The following is a 14017-nucleotide window of genomic DNA, read 5'->3' as shown; positions in this document are numbered from 1 at the left end:
CTAGTTGAAATTCTAGTTGAAATTCTAGTTGAAATTCTAGTTGAAATTCTAGTTGAAATTCTAGTTGAAATTCTAGTTGAAATTCTAGTTGAAATTCTAGTTGAAATTCTAGTTGAAATTCTAGTTGAAATTCTAGTTGAAATTCTAGTTGAAATTCTAGTTGAAATTCTAGTTGAAATTCTAGTTGAAATTCTAGTTGAAATTCTAGTTGAAATTCTAGTTGAAATTCTAGTTGAAATTCTAGTTGAAATTCTAGTTGAAATTCTAGTTGAAATTCTAGTTGAAATTCTAGTTGAAATTCTAGTTGAAATTCTAGTTGAAACTCTAGTTGAAACTCTAGTTGAAATTCTAGTTGAAATTCTAGTTGAAACTCTAGTACAAATTAGGATTCAAATTAGGATTCAAATTAGAAATTGAATTGTATGACGTCGAAGCAAGTTCTAAGATAAAAGAGAGAAATTCGGATCGGAAAGGGTGAATGCTGCAGCCACCGTGTATTAGGGGGCAAAAATAGCTTACCCTGGGGACTTTTTAATAAATTCCCCTCCTTATTGCGGCGTCTAAGCGATTCCCAGCGATCTCGAAGTCCTCGAGACCGAATCCCTCGAGAGCCACCATCTTCCGGACGTACAGTTTCTCTTGAAGGCTCTTTATAACAAAAGCAAATCCGCCCTGGGGCGATCGGAGACCTCTTTTGCCTTAGCCAGAAAATTCGAGCGACCACCGAAGAGCTTTCTTTCTTTCTTTCCCCCTCTTTCTTTCTTGCCCCCTCTTTCTTTCTTTCCCCCTCTTTCTTTCTTTCCCCTTTTTCTTTCTTTCCCCCTCTTTCTTTCATTCCCCCTCTTTCTTTCTTCCCCCTCTTTCCCTCTCTTTGCGCCACTTCCCCTCTTTCCCTCGTCACCTATTTCCCTCTATTTCCCTCTTTCCCCCAATTTCCCACTTTCCTCCTTCCCTTCGTTCCTCCTTTCTTCCTTCCTTCCACCGTGAAAAATCCCTAGGCACGTTGACCTTTCCCCGCGGCGCGCGGATCGAATCGTCAACCGCGCGCGTGCACGTAAAACATACGCGGCCACCGCGGCCATAATTCACGTCCTACGCGCGGCTTTTTATTTCCGTTGGGAAACAATGTTCGCCGAAAGCAGCGAAAGGTCACGGATATGCTTGACGACGCCCTTTAGGGGCAACGAGTGGCGAAAGATCATCATTTTTTAGGGAGCTTTCTTAAAAATGTTAGGGCGGCTTCCTGGGAAATGTCTTTATTCCCACATTGTGCACGTACCTTCATATACCTTGAAGATAAGCTTCCTAGAATTTTATTAAAAGATGTTTGTGTAGTATTGTAGACACTGTAGACGACGGTGAAGCGAAGGTCCATTGATCTCGAAAAATAAATATTGTCTTCAGTTTAAAAGCCTAGACACCATTTCATTACCACTATTATGCTACTATTTTTATTTTTGATTTCAATTATCGCATCAGCGAGTTTCAAATCCCCGCGTTTCGTTCACATTTTTCTGTGGAGGACCTTCGGTAGCTTTGTCGGTTACCGTACCTAAGAATGTTAATATTTTTTAACGAAAATTTACCGATAGTTACCTTAAGACGTGCACTACAAACTGGCTGTAAGGATATTTCACAAAAAGTTCAATAACATTAAACAAAAAAAATCTTAAAAACGATGATCTTTTTCCACCTCGTTTCCACCCTTTCGTAGAAAACAGACTGAATTTTTTCGAAAAATCGATCCCTTCCGAAAATTGAACTTCTCAACAATGCAAAATCACCCTCCCCAATTTGTTTTCCATTTTCAACAAAAACAGAGTTGCCTGCACTTTGAAACGCAGAAAAGTAAAATAGCCGGGAATAGTCGAACCTGGGCAATTAATATTAAAAAAAAATCTCGAAATCAGGGCACACGCGGACAATTGTGTCCCATTGATGGCCACGCTCGGAAGAGGCATTTTTTTTTGCAAACGGAGAAGGCGTCCGTTGAATACGCTAATGGCGAGAGCGGCAGGAAAACATGATTTCTCTTGATCCACGGCATGCAAGAGCGGCGCGAGTGGCGTAACGCGTTCCACCTAGCTGATGTAAACAGAATTTTAATAATGAAACGGGGATAGCCGAGGGTTACTAAGCACCTCGATGATCTCTCTCGCTATTCCGATCGTGACGCGAACCTAAGTAGTGCTAATACTCTGATTTGCTTTGCCAGCGCGGCGCGCGAAGTTGATTAGTTTTAATCGCCGTGTGTCAGCTCGTTTGCTCGCCGCCTAATTGGTGCCCCCGGATGATCGAAGGTAATTATCGTCCCGAATACGTACCGTATACTGTGCCCCGTAATTGAACGGCAGATATTATTTAATTGAATCGATTCGTGCACTGGCATAACCGGTAATATTCGACGGCCTTGACCCTTCGGCGGAATGCCACAATAGTATCGACGGGCTTCGTAAAAATTGCATATTGCCGGTTCTCCGTTTCTCTTAAACGTTATGGTCTAGTTCTATCGTCGTTATCGAGCTTATTCCCGAGGGAGATCTCAAGGCTGCCGCCTTGTAAAATCAGTTTACGATTTTAGTACCGTCTGCGATGCTACTTGGAGCCTCGTGCTTCCGCTCCACCGTCACACTGTGTAACAGTTCATACGCGATGAAGTATGTGTGTCCGAATTGCTGTTTTAAACCCGCATTTCTTTATTTTATTTTGTTCTGTGTATCCGTATAGTTGTTTCGTTGGGTGTACGAATTGCTGTTCGGGACTCTGTACATTTTTTATTCATGTATAAACATATTCTTGCAAGAATCTCCATTATACATTTACACGTAATTAATGGCCCTAAGAAAAAATTGAAAAAAAATTGGTTCATTTTGAAGCCCACGAATCAATTTGTGTACACCCAACACATTTCTTTTGTAAGTTGTCGCTTTGTTTCTGTAGTTAAAGTATATAGGAAGCTTGATAGTCTGTTTAAAATTGTTAGTTTATTATCGTTTGTTTATTGAAGGATCGTGTAATTGCATAAACGTCTACGGAGCAGTGATAAAATACTGTTTTCTTGTCTTTCGATCATGCTCTGCTGCATTTGAGAGCTTATAACGAGGGTGGGCGGTGTTTCTACGCTGAACTCGACAGTCATTGGCTGTGCTCCTCCCACTCGTGACGCGCGTTGCTTCCTCCCCCTCCACTGGAGACGTTGATTGGCTGTTCTCCTTCCATCTGTGACGCTCCTTGGTTCTTCCCATTCCACTTTAGACGTTCATTGGTCCTTCTCCTTCCACTGGAAACACGCATTGGCCGTTCCCCCTCCACTTTCGTAACTTTCTACGAATGGGCGTGGCATAAGCGAGTTACCATCCAGGCAATTACGTCAGGAACGAGAGATTTCGGTTCATTTGAGCGTAAAATGACGCTCCAAAAGATTTATATCGGAACATTTGATATAGTTCAAAGTGTGTATCAGCTTTTTTGCCACATAAAAATTGTTCTCATATCGTCGCGCGGAGTTTTATATAAAATAGAAATTTTCAATTGCAAGATATGCGAGCCTGATGCACATTTAATTCTTTCTCGGATAATTTTCACACGGTTGAAACTACTATAGTCTTAATTTTGAAAACGTAAAATCACGATACGGTACGCTAATAAAAGTTGATCTCACAGGGAAAGGATTGCATTACGGACCTACGTGGATCAGACATTTTTTACTCCTCTCGGTGGGTGCTATGAGTAGTATGTTTTCTTTTTATCACCTTGTATACCAGCAGGAGTGTCTCGCAGCTCCGAAATCGGAAATGAACCGGTGTCCGATTGAGCACGTTCGGTCACAACAGTTAATTGTCCACCGTGAGAAGCATCGATTCGACGAATCTACGTCCGATGATGCAACGAAACGGTTACCGTTGTCCACTTCCGGGCCATCGGCAACGTACGCACACACACACACACACACACACACACGCGCACGCATAAACGGGCAGAGGTGGGTTTTCTCTATCGGGCAAAAGACCGTTCGCCTCAGGTGCTTTGTTATTCGACGAAAGGAGCTATCGGAAATACCTGTTGGCGGGCTGAACGAGTGGGAGGAGATTCGATGACTATATCTCCGGCGATTACTATATCGGCCCGATCGTCGCGACCGCGGTCAGGATCCCGCCGCATTTGCATAGATAGCCCGCGAAAGCCCGATTCCGGGACCGCCTCTCTGATCGATAGTTTCGTGAACCCGAGAACCGCGGAGGAACACGCTGAAACACAACGAAGTCAAGGTAGGAGAACAACGTGTCATCGAGATCATTCGGACCATTCTGATTATGCTTATCGGCGATTCGAGACGATAAACACGCGCGTTCGATGTTTCTGTTCGATTGCGGTCGGAAAGTTGTTTCGTGACGGAAATTCGGTGTTTGATCTCTGTGTTTGAGTTTCGCTTAATGGAAATATGTGTTTGTGGTATTTTTGGGACACCCTGTGTGGCGGACAATATTTTTTACTAAACTTGAATACCAATTTTTACTATTTTTAGCATCTATTGACACTAGGTTCACGGGGCCCGTCAAAATGGCGGGTTCTAATATTTTTAATTGAAAATTATTAAGACTCTAAGGATGCATACCTGAGAAATTATTCAGCAAATTTATTTCTTTATATATTATTTTAAAAACATTAAAAATGTGGGTAGCAGGTTCTTGTTACTCTCATAAAGTAATGCAAAATAGTCAATAATCAATTGTCTTTTAGTGCTCCGTGAACCTAGTGTCGAGTAAATTAAATTTTATTTCAATTGTTGCGATTCGACTGCGGATCTTTATGCAAAATAAAATATGTTTGCGTTCATAGCAATACGCAGGAGGCAAATTAAACATTTTTTCTTCCTTCAATTATCTTATTAAACTGAAACTGATACGCTGATGTCCTTGAATCTTTCCAATATGGCCGCTGCTTTAAGTTGTGCGTACTCGTGGGAAGAATCCTCCTCGCGTTCGCCTAAATCGTTTCTCGCGCGATCTTATTCGATCTTTTGATCGATGGTTCCCCGAGTTGTCAGCGAGTGCTACCACCATGAAAAAAAAGGTGATATTCCTCCGGAACGCCGTCGATCGCCGGGGAATTTGCATAATTCGAAGACGGATCCTCGTGACGGCGGATCCGCCGGTGATTCGCCGATTGAAATGTAAAACGTCGAATTTACATCGGCGAGCACGAACATAGTCGGCTGATTAGGGGCGGCCGACTACTCCGTAATGTCTTCATCCCTTCGGAACGAGTTTTCAATCGGTTCTCCGATTTCGATGGAGAAAGAAAGAGAGCCGTCCATCTTTTTTTCGCTGGAACTCCATTTGGAAGAAAATCGATGGGGTCTCGGATCCATGGGAACGCGATCTACAGTGAATTCTCGATAATTGTCCACAACGCGGGTCTTGCCAGCGTCGTGTATCGTGTAGGAGACGTACCCGAGCCGCGTTAGGTTTACACTCATCTGGATCTCGAGCTTCTTTGGTGGGGATAATTCCGCGACGTTTATCCTCCAGGCCTTGGCGACATATACATACAGAATTCACTGTATACCTTCGACTGCGATATTCAACAAATGTTCGACCGAGTGAATAAAATTAGTCGACGACTAATCATTGGGATTAATAGATAAAAATTAATCTTTAGAAAATTATTTTTTAATCTTTGGAAAATATAGAAATGAACAGAAAGATGAAAGATTGGAATTATTAGAAAATGTAAGGAAGAATGGAAAGATGGAAGATTAGGATTATTAGGAAATGTAGGAACGAACGGAAAGATGAAAGATTAGAATGATTAGGAACAATAGAAAGGTGAACAAAGTCAGATGTCTATTCAGATACATGTTAATGGGGAGTGTATATGAGTGTGCGTGTTCATACACACGGCCGGAAATGGTCGACCATTTTGATCCGACGAATCGCGAATCGCTGGCTCGTTTTGAAGAGCCAGCCCGATGCTCTGTAACGTCGATCTAATAGCGCGTCCAGGCGATTGCTAGCTTGATTGATATTGCTATCAAGGAGCACCTGCGGCCTCTTCCAGCATCAGGCTACTGGCATAATTCATTTGCTTAAGTGTTTCGGCGTGGTTGCGTCCGTTTGATCGTCTGCTTCCAAATGATCGATCTGGCTTGCATACTGGCAGCTCGGAAATCGTAATATAAATTTCGCTGCTTAATTTGGCAGCCTTCACCTCGACGATCATCTTTGATCGACCGTGGCAAATTTCATCTTCCCTCGTTAATGGCTCCTCGACGGTCTATTTCGGATTTTAACGTTCCTGTACGAACCTTGGAAAATATCTTTCCTCGTCGAAAACGTCCGAAAATTGCAATTTTCTAATAAGAAATATTCTCCAAGAAACGCAATTTTTTCTGCAAAAATTCCTCTGAAAAAAATTAAAAAGGGCCTCAAAGGGCCTTTTCCTCTATTAAAGTAAAAATTGTCCAAAAAATGAAATAGTGCGATTTTCTCATTTCAAACGTTCTCCCACGAACCTTATCAAAAAGGGAAAAAATCTTTCCCCGTCAAGAACCTCGAAAAATCGCAATTTTCTAATAAGAAATATTCTCCAAAGAATACAGTTTTTTCCGCAAAAATTCCTCTACAAATCTCATTAAACATCGCAGTCTTTTCTCCGTAAAACTGTCCAAAATATTGCAATTTTCTCATTTCAAATGTTCTTCCACCAACCTTATCAAAAAGGGAAAAAATCTTTCCCCGTCAAGAACCTCGAAAAATCGCAATTTTCTAATAAGAAATATTCTCCAAAGAATACAGTTTTTTCCGCAAAAATTCCTCTACAAATCTCATTAAACATCGCAGTCTTTTCTCCGTAAAACTGTCCAAAATATTGCAATTTTCTCATTTCAAATGTTCTTCCACCAACCTTATCAAAAAGGGAAAAAATCTTTCCCCGTCAAGAACCTCGAAAAATCGCAATTTTCTAATAAGAAATATTCTCCAAAGAATACAGTTTTTTCCGCAAACATTCCTCTACAAATCTCATTAAACATCGCAGTCTTTTCTCCGTAAAATTGTCCAAAATATTGCGATTTTCTCATTTCAAATGTTCTTCCACCAACCTTATCAAAAAGGGAAAGAATCTTTCCTCGTCAAGAACCTCCAAAAATCGCAATTTTCTAATAAGAAATATTCTAAAAAAAAAATGCAATTTTCTCCGCAAAATTTCTCTACAAATCTCATTAAACATCGCAGTCGTAAAATTGTCCAAAAAATGAAATATTGCGATTTTCTCATTTTAAAATGTTCCCCCACCAACCTTATCAAAAAGGGAAAGAATCTTTCCTCGTCAAAACCGTCCAAAAATCGCAATTTTCTAATAAGAAATATTCTAAAAAAAAAATGCAATTTTCTCCGCAAAATTTCTCTACAAATCTCATTAAACATCGCAGTCGTAAAATTGTCCAAAAAATGAAATATTGCGATTTTCTCATTTCAAATGTTCCCCCACCAACCTTATCAAAAAGGGAAAGAATCTTTCCTCGTCAAAACCGTCCAAAAATCGCAATTTTCTAATAAGAAATATTCTCAAAAAAAGAAATGCAATTTTCTCCGCAAAATTTCTCTACAAATCTCATTAAACATCGCAGTCGTAAAATTGTCCAAAAAATGAAATATTGCGATTTTCTCATTTCAAATGTTCCCCCACGAACCTTATCAAAAAGGGAAAGAATCTTTCCTCGTCAAAACCGTCCAAAAATCGCAATTTTCTAATAAGAAATATTCTCAAAAAAAAAAATGCAATTTTCTCCGCAAAATTTCTCTACAAATCTCATGAAACATCGCAGTCGTAAAATTGTCCAAACAATGAAATATTGCGATTTTCTCATTTCAAATGTTCCCCCACGAACCTTATCAAAAAGGGAAAAAATCTTTCCTGGACAAAAACCTGCAAAAATCGCAATTGTCTCTTTTCAAGCATACTGAATAGCCTAATCTTTCCTCGTTCAAATTGCCGAGGAAATAAATCGAAGAAAATATAATCTTCTCTCGTTATAAACGTTTCCCCTACCCGGCCAATCAGCTGTCTCGTTGGAGTCGCCCTCGAGAACGCATTCGACCTCAAGAAATGCTCGTTCCCCTAAAATCTCTCGTTAAAAGCACCCCGACGGACCTCACTGCGATTATTCCCCGCCCTCGTTGAACATTCGCGGAAAACGCCATCAGATAACGCGACCTTCTCTCGTTAGACGCTCCTCGAGCAAGCAACCAAGCAACCAAGCAACCAAGCAAGCAGGCAACCAAGCCAGGCGAGGGAACGCATCTCCAAAGAATATTGCACGCTCCAGAAAACACCGGCGACCGGCTCGAAAGTGTTTACCTCGCGTGGCGCAGCGATATGACGCAAGTTTTCCAGTCTGAAGGAAAAGCCGGGACTTTCCCCGGCGTCCTTCTTCGACATTCGTCCCCCCTCCTTGACCTACGACGTTTAATTACGCGATGCGGATTAATTAAAGTCGCTCGGAAACGCCTTAAACAGCATTTCCGTAAATGCAGTCCGGTGTAGCCGCGCTCTGGTTGGTCCACGTGTTTTTCTTTTTGTGTGAATAAATCCTTAACACAGGTAAAAGTCACAACTCTTTAAAAGAGGTACAATGGGACACCCGGTACATGGTATTTTCCAATCGAAATGATAAAGATCCTGGGAAATAAACGTGAATAAAATTGATCTTCATTATGCATATTATAGGAAAACAAATTGACTGTCCACTATTCCATAGTCGCCGAGGGGAGGGAGCACGAAGTGAGGGGAAAAAGTTACCCCCTCTCTCTCTGTGCCAGTAACGGGCTAGTCACGTGACATTGTGACGCAGGCACGAAAGAGACGGAACGCGTCACGTGACCGGGCGGAAGGGTGGGGGAATATCGTCGTGGAAGGGGAAGTTAGGGTGGGGACACGAGTCTTGATCCGGCGATCAAGCCTTGATCTATGCACTGTTCTCACCAAGAGTGAATCAAATTGGGAAAATGAGGAAGGCCACAGAGGGCTAACAGAGTTCCCAGCAGTATCGACTGATAAGCAACCATAAATAGGCAGAAACAGAGATAGTTTCGCCCAGTTAGGATCGCATGTTAGACCAACGTGCGACGGTCGGCCGCTAATTACGCTACTCGTCGCTGTTTAAACACGCGTTAGCCGGCTCCTTCTTGGGGAATAAATTTTTGGGTCACGCCTCGATCGATCCCACGCCACGCTATGCCACGCTATGCCACGCTCGACCTACGTTTCAGCCTCCCTTATTTATTTTCGCCCCCGGAAAGGCGTCGCGCGCGTAATCTTCGTTAACTTATTGGAGCGCGATGCGAACTATACGTGCCCATGGAAAGCTGGAAAGTTAACGAGCGCCCTGAAAACATTCGCAATCCCAAATAGGGATTATGCTTCCCATTTTCTCTGTAAAAAATCGGAATTTTTCACTCGTTAATTGTCCTCGAAATAAACGACCGAAGACCCCTTTTTCACCAATTTTTAGGAATTTTTTCCGGAGGAACTATTGTACTTTTCGTATTATAAATTTGCATGCGTACTTGTGGATATTTGGGGCACACAAGTTATTTTTTCCAAGTAAGAACAGTCAGAATTCTCCTTAAATGTGAGAATTCAGTTTGGGAAGTCGGTCCGGGAAAATTGTTGGAAAATGACGCTATGCGACAATTTTCCGGCGCTCGTGGCATCGATACACGCGTGAAACGGTGGTCGGCGGTGGTGTGCACACAGCACACGCCGGAAATCGAAAACCAGCCCCCAATCGATACGTCTCTTGTTCGGGGTCTCTATACGAGGGTAACACTGCGGGCTAAGACTCGTCGCAGTCTCCTCGCCAGCCAATTCGGCGTCCCGTAATCGAATGTATTCGGGAATCACGTGTACAGGGTGTATAAAGGGTTCCTGTCGTCGAAATTTCTGAAATTTCCCCATTTACCTGGAACGACGAGTCTACTCGCCGATTACCCTCGCCGCACAGTGATGTCAAATCTGGCGGGTCAAAAGTCCAAAAACAAACTATAGAACGATACAGCCGCCGGATAAACTGATCAAAAATCCCCTTGGACCAAATTAAAAGGGACCATTTGTCAGGTCATCTTACAATTTTAACTCTATATCCGCGACGGTAGTTATGGGGTGAAATGGAAACGATCAGTTTTTAGCCTACTTTAGTCATACGCGAAAATTCGGAAAAAAATCCAACGGATGTCAAACACCCAGATCCATAAACTGTGATTAATTCAGATTTTTAAGTGGAGAATCCTGGTTTTGAAAAATCGAAAACCTCTGAAAAATGAAATTGGTAGAATGCAGATTTCGCAGGGAAGTTCACGTATGATATATTCAGTGTTTTGTATAGTTTGCACCTATATGTAATATAAAAATTATATTAATCTAATGTCATACTGATGAACATTTTGCGACACCTTTTCTGTAATTCGCGTGGTTAAAAGTTACATTTTCCGTACTGTAGATGTATTAGTTCGATCATTAGACAGCAGGTCTGTATGCAAAATGGGAATTTTCTTTTCTCCCCTTTCTGGAGGTAGCTTCTCGGAATTCTCGCGCGCAGATAAGAAATATTTCCAGGGAACAAACGGTGATAGTTTTTCACGTTTTTCTGAGCAGCGATTCTTTGGAATTTTACTCCAACCGCACAAGTCTAGAAATGCATTTTTTCGCAGTGTCCAAGCAGGTGAAAAATATTCGCCGTTTATGAACTGGAGCAGTTTTAGGAATTTTTCCGAGCAACGGTGGTTGTTCTTTGTCGCGGTTTTCCGACCGGCAAACGAGTTTAGGATCAGGTCTCCGGTCGAGGCGGCGCGGCGCGTCGCGTCGCTGGTAAAAAACGCGGTGCAAGTTCTCGTGCGGTCTGATACCGGTCTATTCAATTAAGTGAATTGTTAGCGGCGCAAGGAGGTCGATTAATGGGAGCCGTTACACTCGGTTTTCGACGGGCAATTAAAACGAAAGTTTGCCCGATGGCCGGGACACGCGATCCTCTCGGGCAACAATCCCCGATCGATTTTCATTGCGCGAACGGGTAACTAGTTTCGGTGAAATGCCCGCCGGTTCGTCGACCCCGTCGTTTCCTGTTTCCCATGATCATTTGCATAGGCCGGCCACGATATACGACACTCTGACACACACGCACACACGTACGTGCGTGTGTGGATACACGGCTGTCGTAATAGTCACGGTTTATCGGACGAGCACATGTACCTGCCCCGATGTACCACCGATTTCCATAATACGCCGCGACCGATATTTCACGTGCAATTTTCGAATCTGCCCAACTGGATAGCCGTTCCTTCAACCGGACCGGCGTGAACATGCACATCCGTTCGCCAACCAGGCCAACCGACACCGTTTCCGACCGAAAAACTATGCGAACTTCTCGGAACTTCATGCACACTAAGAAACTTCCTCTGGGAAAGATCGGCACGCTGACATAATCGAGAGCTTGACGCGAAACTGCTTCTTTGGTACGCGAGCCTGGTTTTCTGTACTCTTACACGGTCATCTCACTCTTTGTGTTCGTAACGTTAGAACTGAAAATTGCGTTAATTATAACATTTCCAATACTTTCAATCTTCAGTCAAGTTCAGACGCTGTTGCGAAGAGTCGTGCGTTTTTTGCGTTCCTAGTAAAAACTATTAGACGAAGTGCATGATAAAAATTTTTCGAGAATATAGAATCATGCACGAACACACTGCAAAAAGTTTTTCGGTCCTATGTTACTTAGTATTCGCGTAATTAATTCATAAACCTAACCCAGAGCAATATTTTCAATGTTCAGTCAAGTTCAGACACTGTTAGGAGGAATCACGCGTTTTTCGCATCTCTGATGAAAACTATCGAATGCAGCGTGTCAGGAAAATTTGTCGACGATATAGAATAACGTACGAACACACTGCAAAAAGTTTTTCGGTCCTATGGTACTTAGTCTTCACGTAATTAATTCATAAACCTAACCCAGAGCAATATTTTCAATGTTCAGTCAAGTTCAGACACTGTTACGAGGAATCGCGCGTTTTTCGCATCTCTGATGAAAACTATCGAATGCAGCGTGTCAGGAAAATTTGTCGACGATATAGAATAACGTACGAACACACTGCAAAAAGTTTTTCGGTCCTATGGTACTTAGTCTTCACGTAATTAATTCATAAACCTAACCCAGGGCGCTATTCTCAATGTTCAGTCAAGTTCAGACACTGTTACGAGGAATCGCGCGTTTTTCGCATCTCTGATGAAAACTATCGAATGCAGCGTGTCAGGAAAATTTGTCAACGATATAGAATGACGTAGCAACATACTGGAAAAAGTTTTTTGATCCTACGTTTTCTGGTATTCGTGTAATAAATTCACAAAGGTGGCCTATTATTTGTGGATACGTTGTTCGCGAGACTGTCGGTGTTCCCGAGCGAGAAAGTGGAAGACGTTTGTTGGAAATATTAAATTGCAGGGATAAAATTTTATTACTTTCCCTACACGATCGTGTGTCTCGATCACGACGAGCTTTCACTGTCGCGTGAAGAAACATAATCCGAGCTTTTACGCTCGGAGGGCTCTCTTCTCTCCGGGCGCGCTCCAATTTCCACGGCACGTTTGCACCGTAATTGGTCCGAGTTAAACCGGTCGTGTAATTATTAGCGGAACACCTAGCCGGGTCCACTGTGCTTCGGACGGCGCGTGCTGCTTGCACGAAACCGAAAATTTCAGTCGCAAACAGAAATTACTGTTGATTTTTCTTTTGCTAGCCTCTTTTCTACTCCGGATTTCACATGAAATGCAAAAATGCAGAATTCTGAGCATTAGGAGGTCAGGCATTTTGGTAAAACTGCACTGTGACGTAGAATATGGAAAATTAGGGGGGGTTTAAGTCATCGCTTCGCTGGCTTTTAATTTGTTTATTAAATGCAAATCTTGGAAGTTGTAGTAGTCTCGCGATTTTTATTTGCTTTCGTCGGGAAACGTTGCATTTGAGATTTTTTATCTCGAAAATTATTTGTCGGATTGAAATGAACTTTTTTTTATCTTAATCTAGCAGATTTGGAGCATTACAGTGATTTTTATTTTAAAATTCAGTTTCAGTCTCTGCCGTCAAAAACCGTAAAGAAATTCTTGTTTCATTTGTTTAGAAGTTAACAACAGATTCGAAAGGTTCGGGGTGAAGAAGATAAAATCGATTTCGCGTAGAACGACCCTTAACCCTTTTCGATAATGCGAAAGTGCGGCCTCGTGTCGGCCCTGCGTTTCCGTGCGGATCGATCGCCGCGTAGATCACCGCTGAGATTGCTTTTAGCCTAGATCGCGGGAACGATCGGACGGAATTGAGTCGTTTTTAGAACCACATGTACGTAGACATATATTTCTACAACAGCACAGAAAGTATGCTTTCGTGGTGTAACATGGGAAATGAAACGACACGTGGTTCTTCCATCTACAAAATGTACAACCATAAATGCGAATGATCTTCCGGAATGATCGTTCGTAAAAGTGACAAATAAAGTCTCGGGTAGAATAAAAGCAGGGGATATACAAACGAAATATTTGTATTTTTTATTAAATGCGTGCCGAGGACAATGTTGCGTTTAATATTAACTTCCAGCGTGAATTATTAATATTTATGTCCAATTTTTATTTTTGACGAAACAGTAATCGCCCAAATTATAGAAAAATGTTTAATTGTGGATTTTTAATGGACCAGGTGGTTCAAGAAGACTTTCGGAAAGGAATAGAAAAGATGATAGAGATTTTCTTGAGACTGCATGATTTTTTATAGCATTTTGAACCCAATGGATCAATTGATACAGGACACGAAATTCAATGTTAGCTCGGTTTTATGATAGTGACTATGAAACCGAACATTTGCATGAACATCCGCAGTTTAGCGATCGCTATTTCTACCTTCTACTATCACGCATATTCTAACCTTTGAACCGGTACACTCTATACATCGCCATAGAAATTCATTTTTGGGATTGGA

General features: G+C 42.0%; 1 protein-coding gene across 1 annotated transcript in view; it reads left to right on the top strand.

Moving 5' to 3' along the window:
• Ttll5 (Tubulin tyrosine ligase-like 5) overlaps positions 1-14017 on the top strand; it is a 64418-nt gene that overhangs the window by 7164 nt on the left and 43237 nt on the right. The window lies entirely within an intron of this gene.

This window comes from Halictus rubicundus, chromosome 15 (genome assembly GCF_050948215.1).
Source record: "Halictus rubicundus isolate RS-2024b chromosome 15, iyHalRubi1_principal, whole genome shotgun sequence".
In the NCBI taxonomy this organism is placed as follows: Eukaryota; Metazoa; Arthropoda; class Insecta; order Hymenoptera; family Halictidae; genus Halictus; species Halictus rubicundus.
This window is presented reverse-complemented; position numbering and strand designations above follow the sequence as displayed.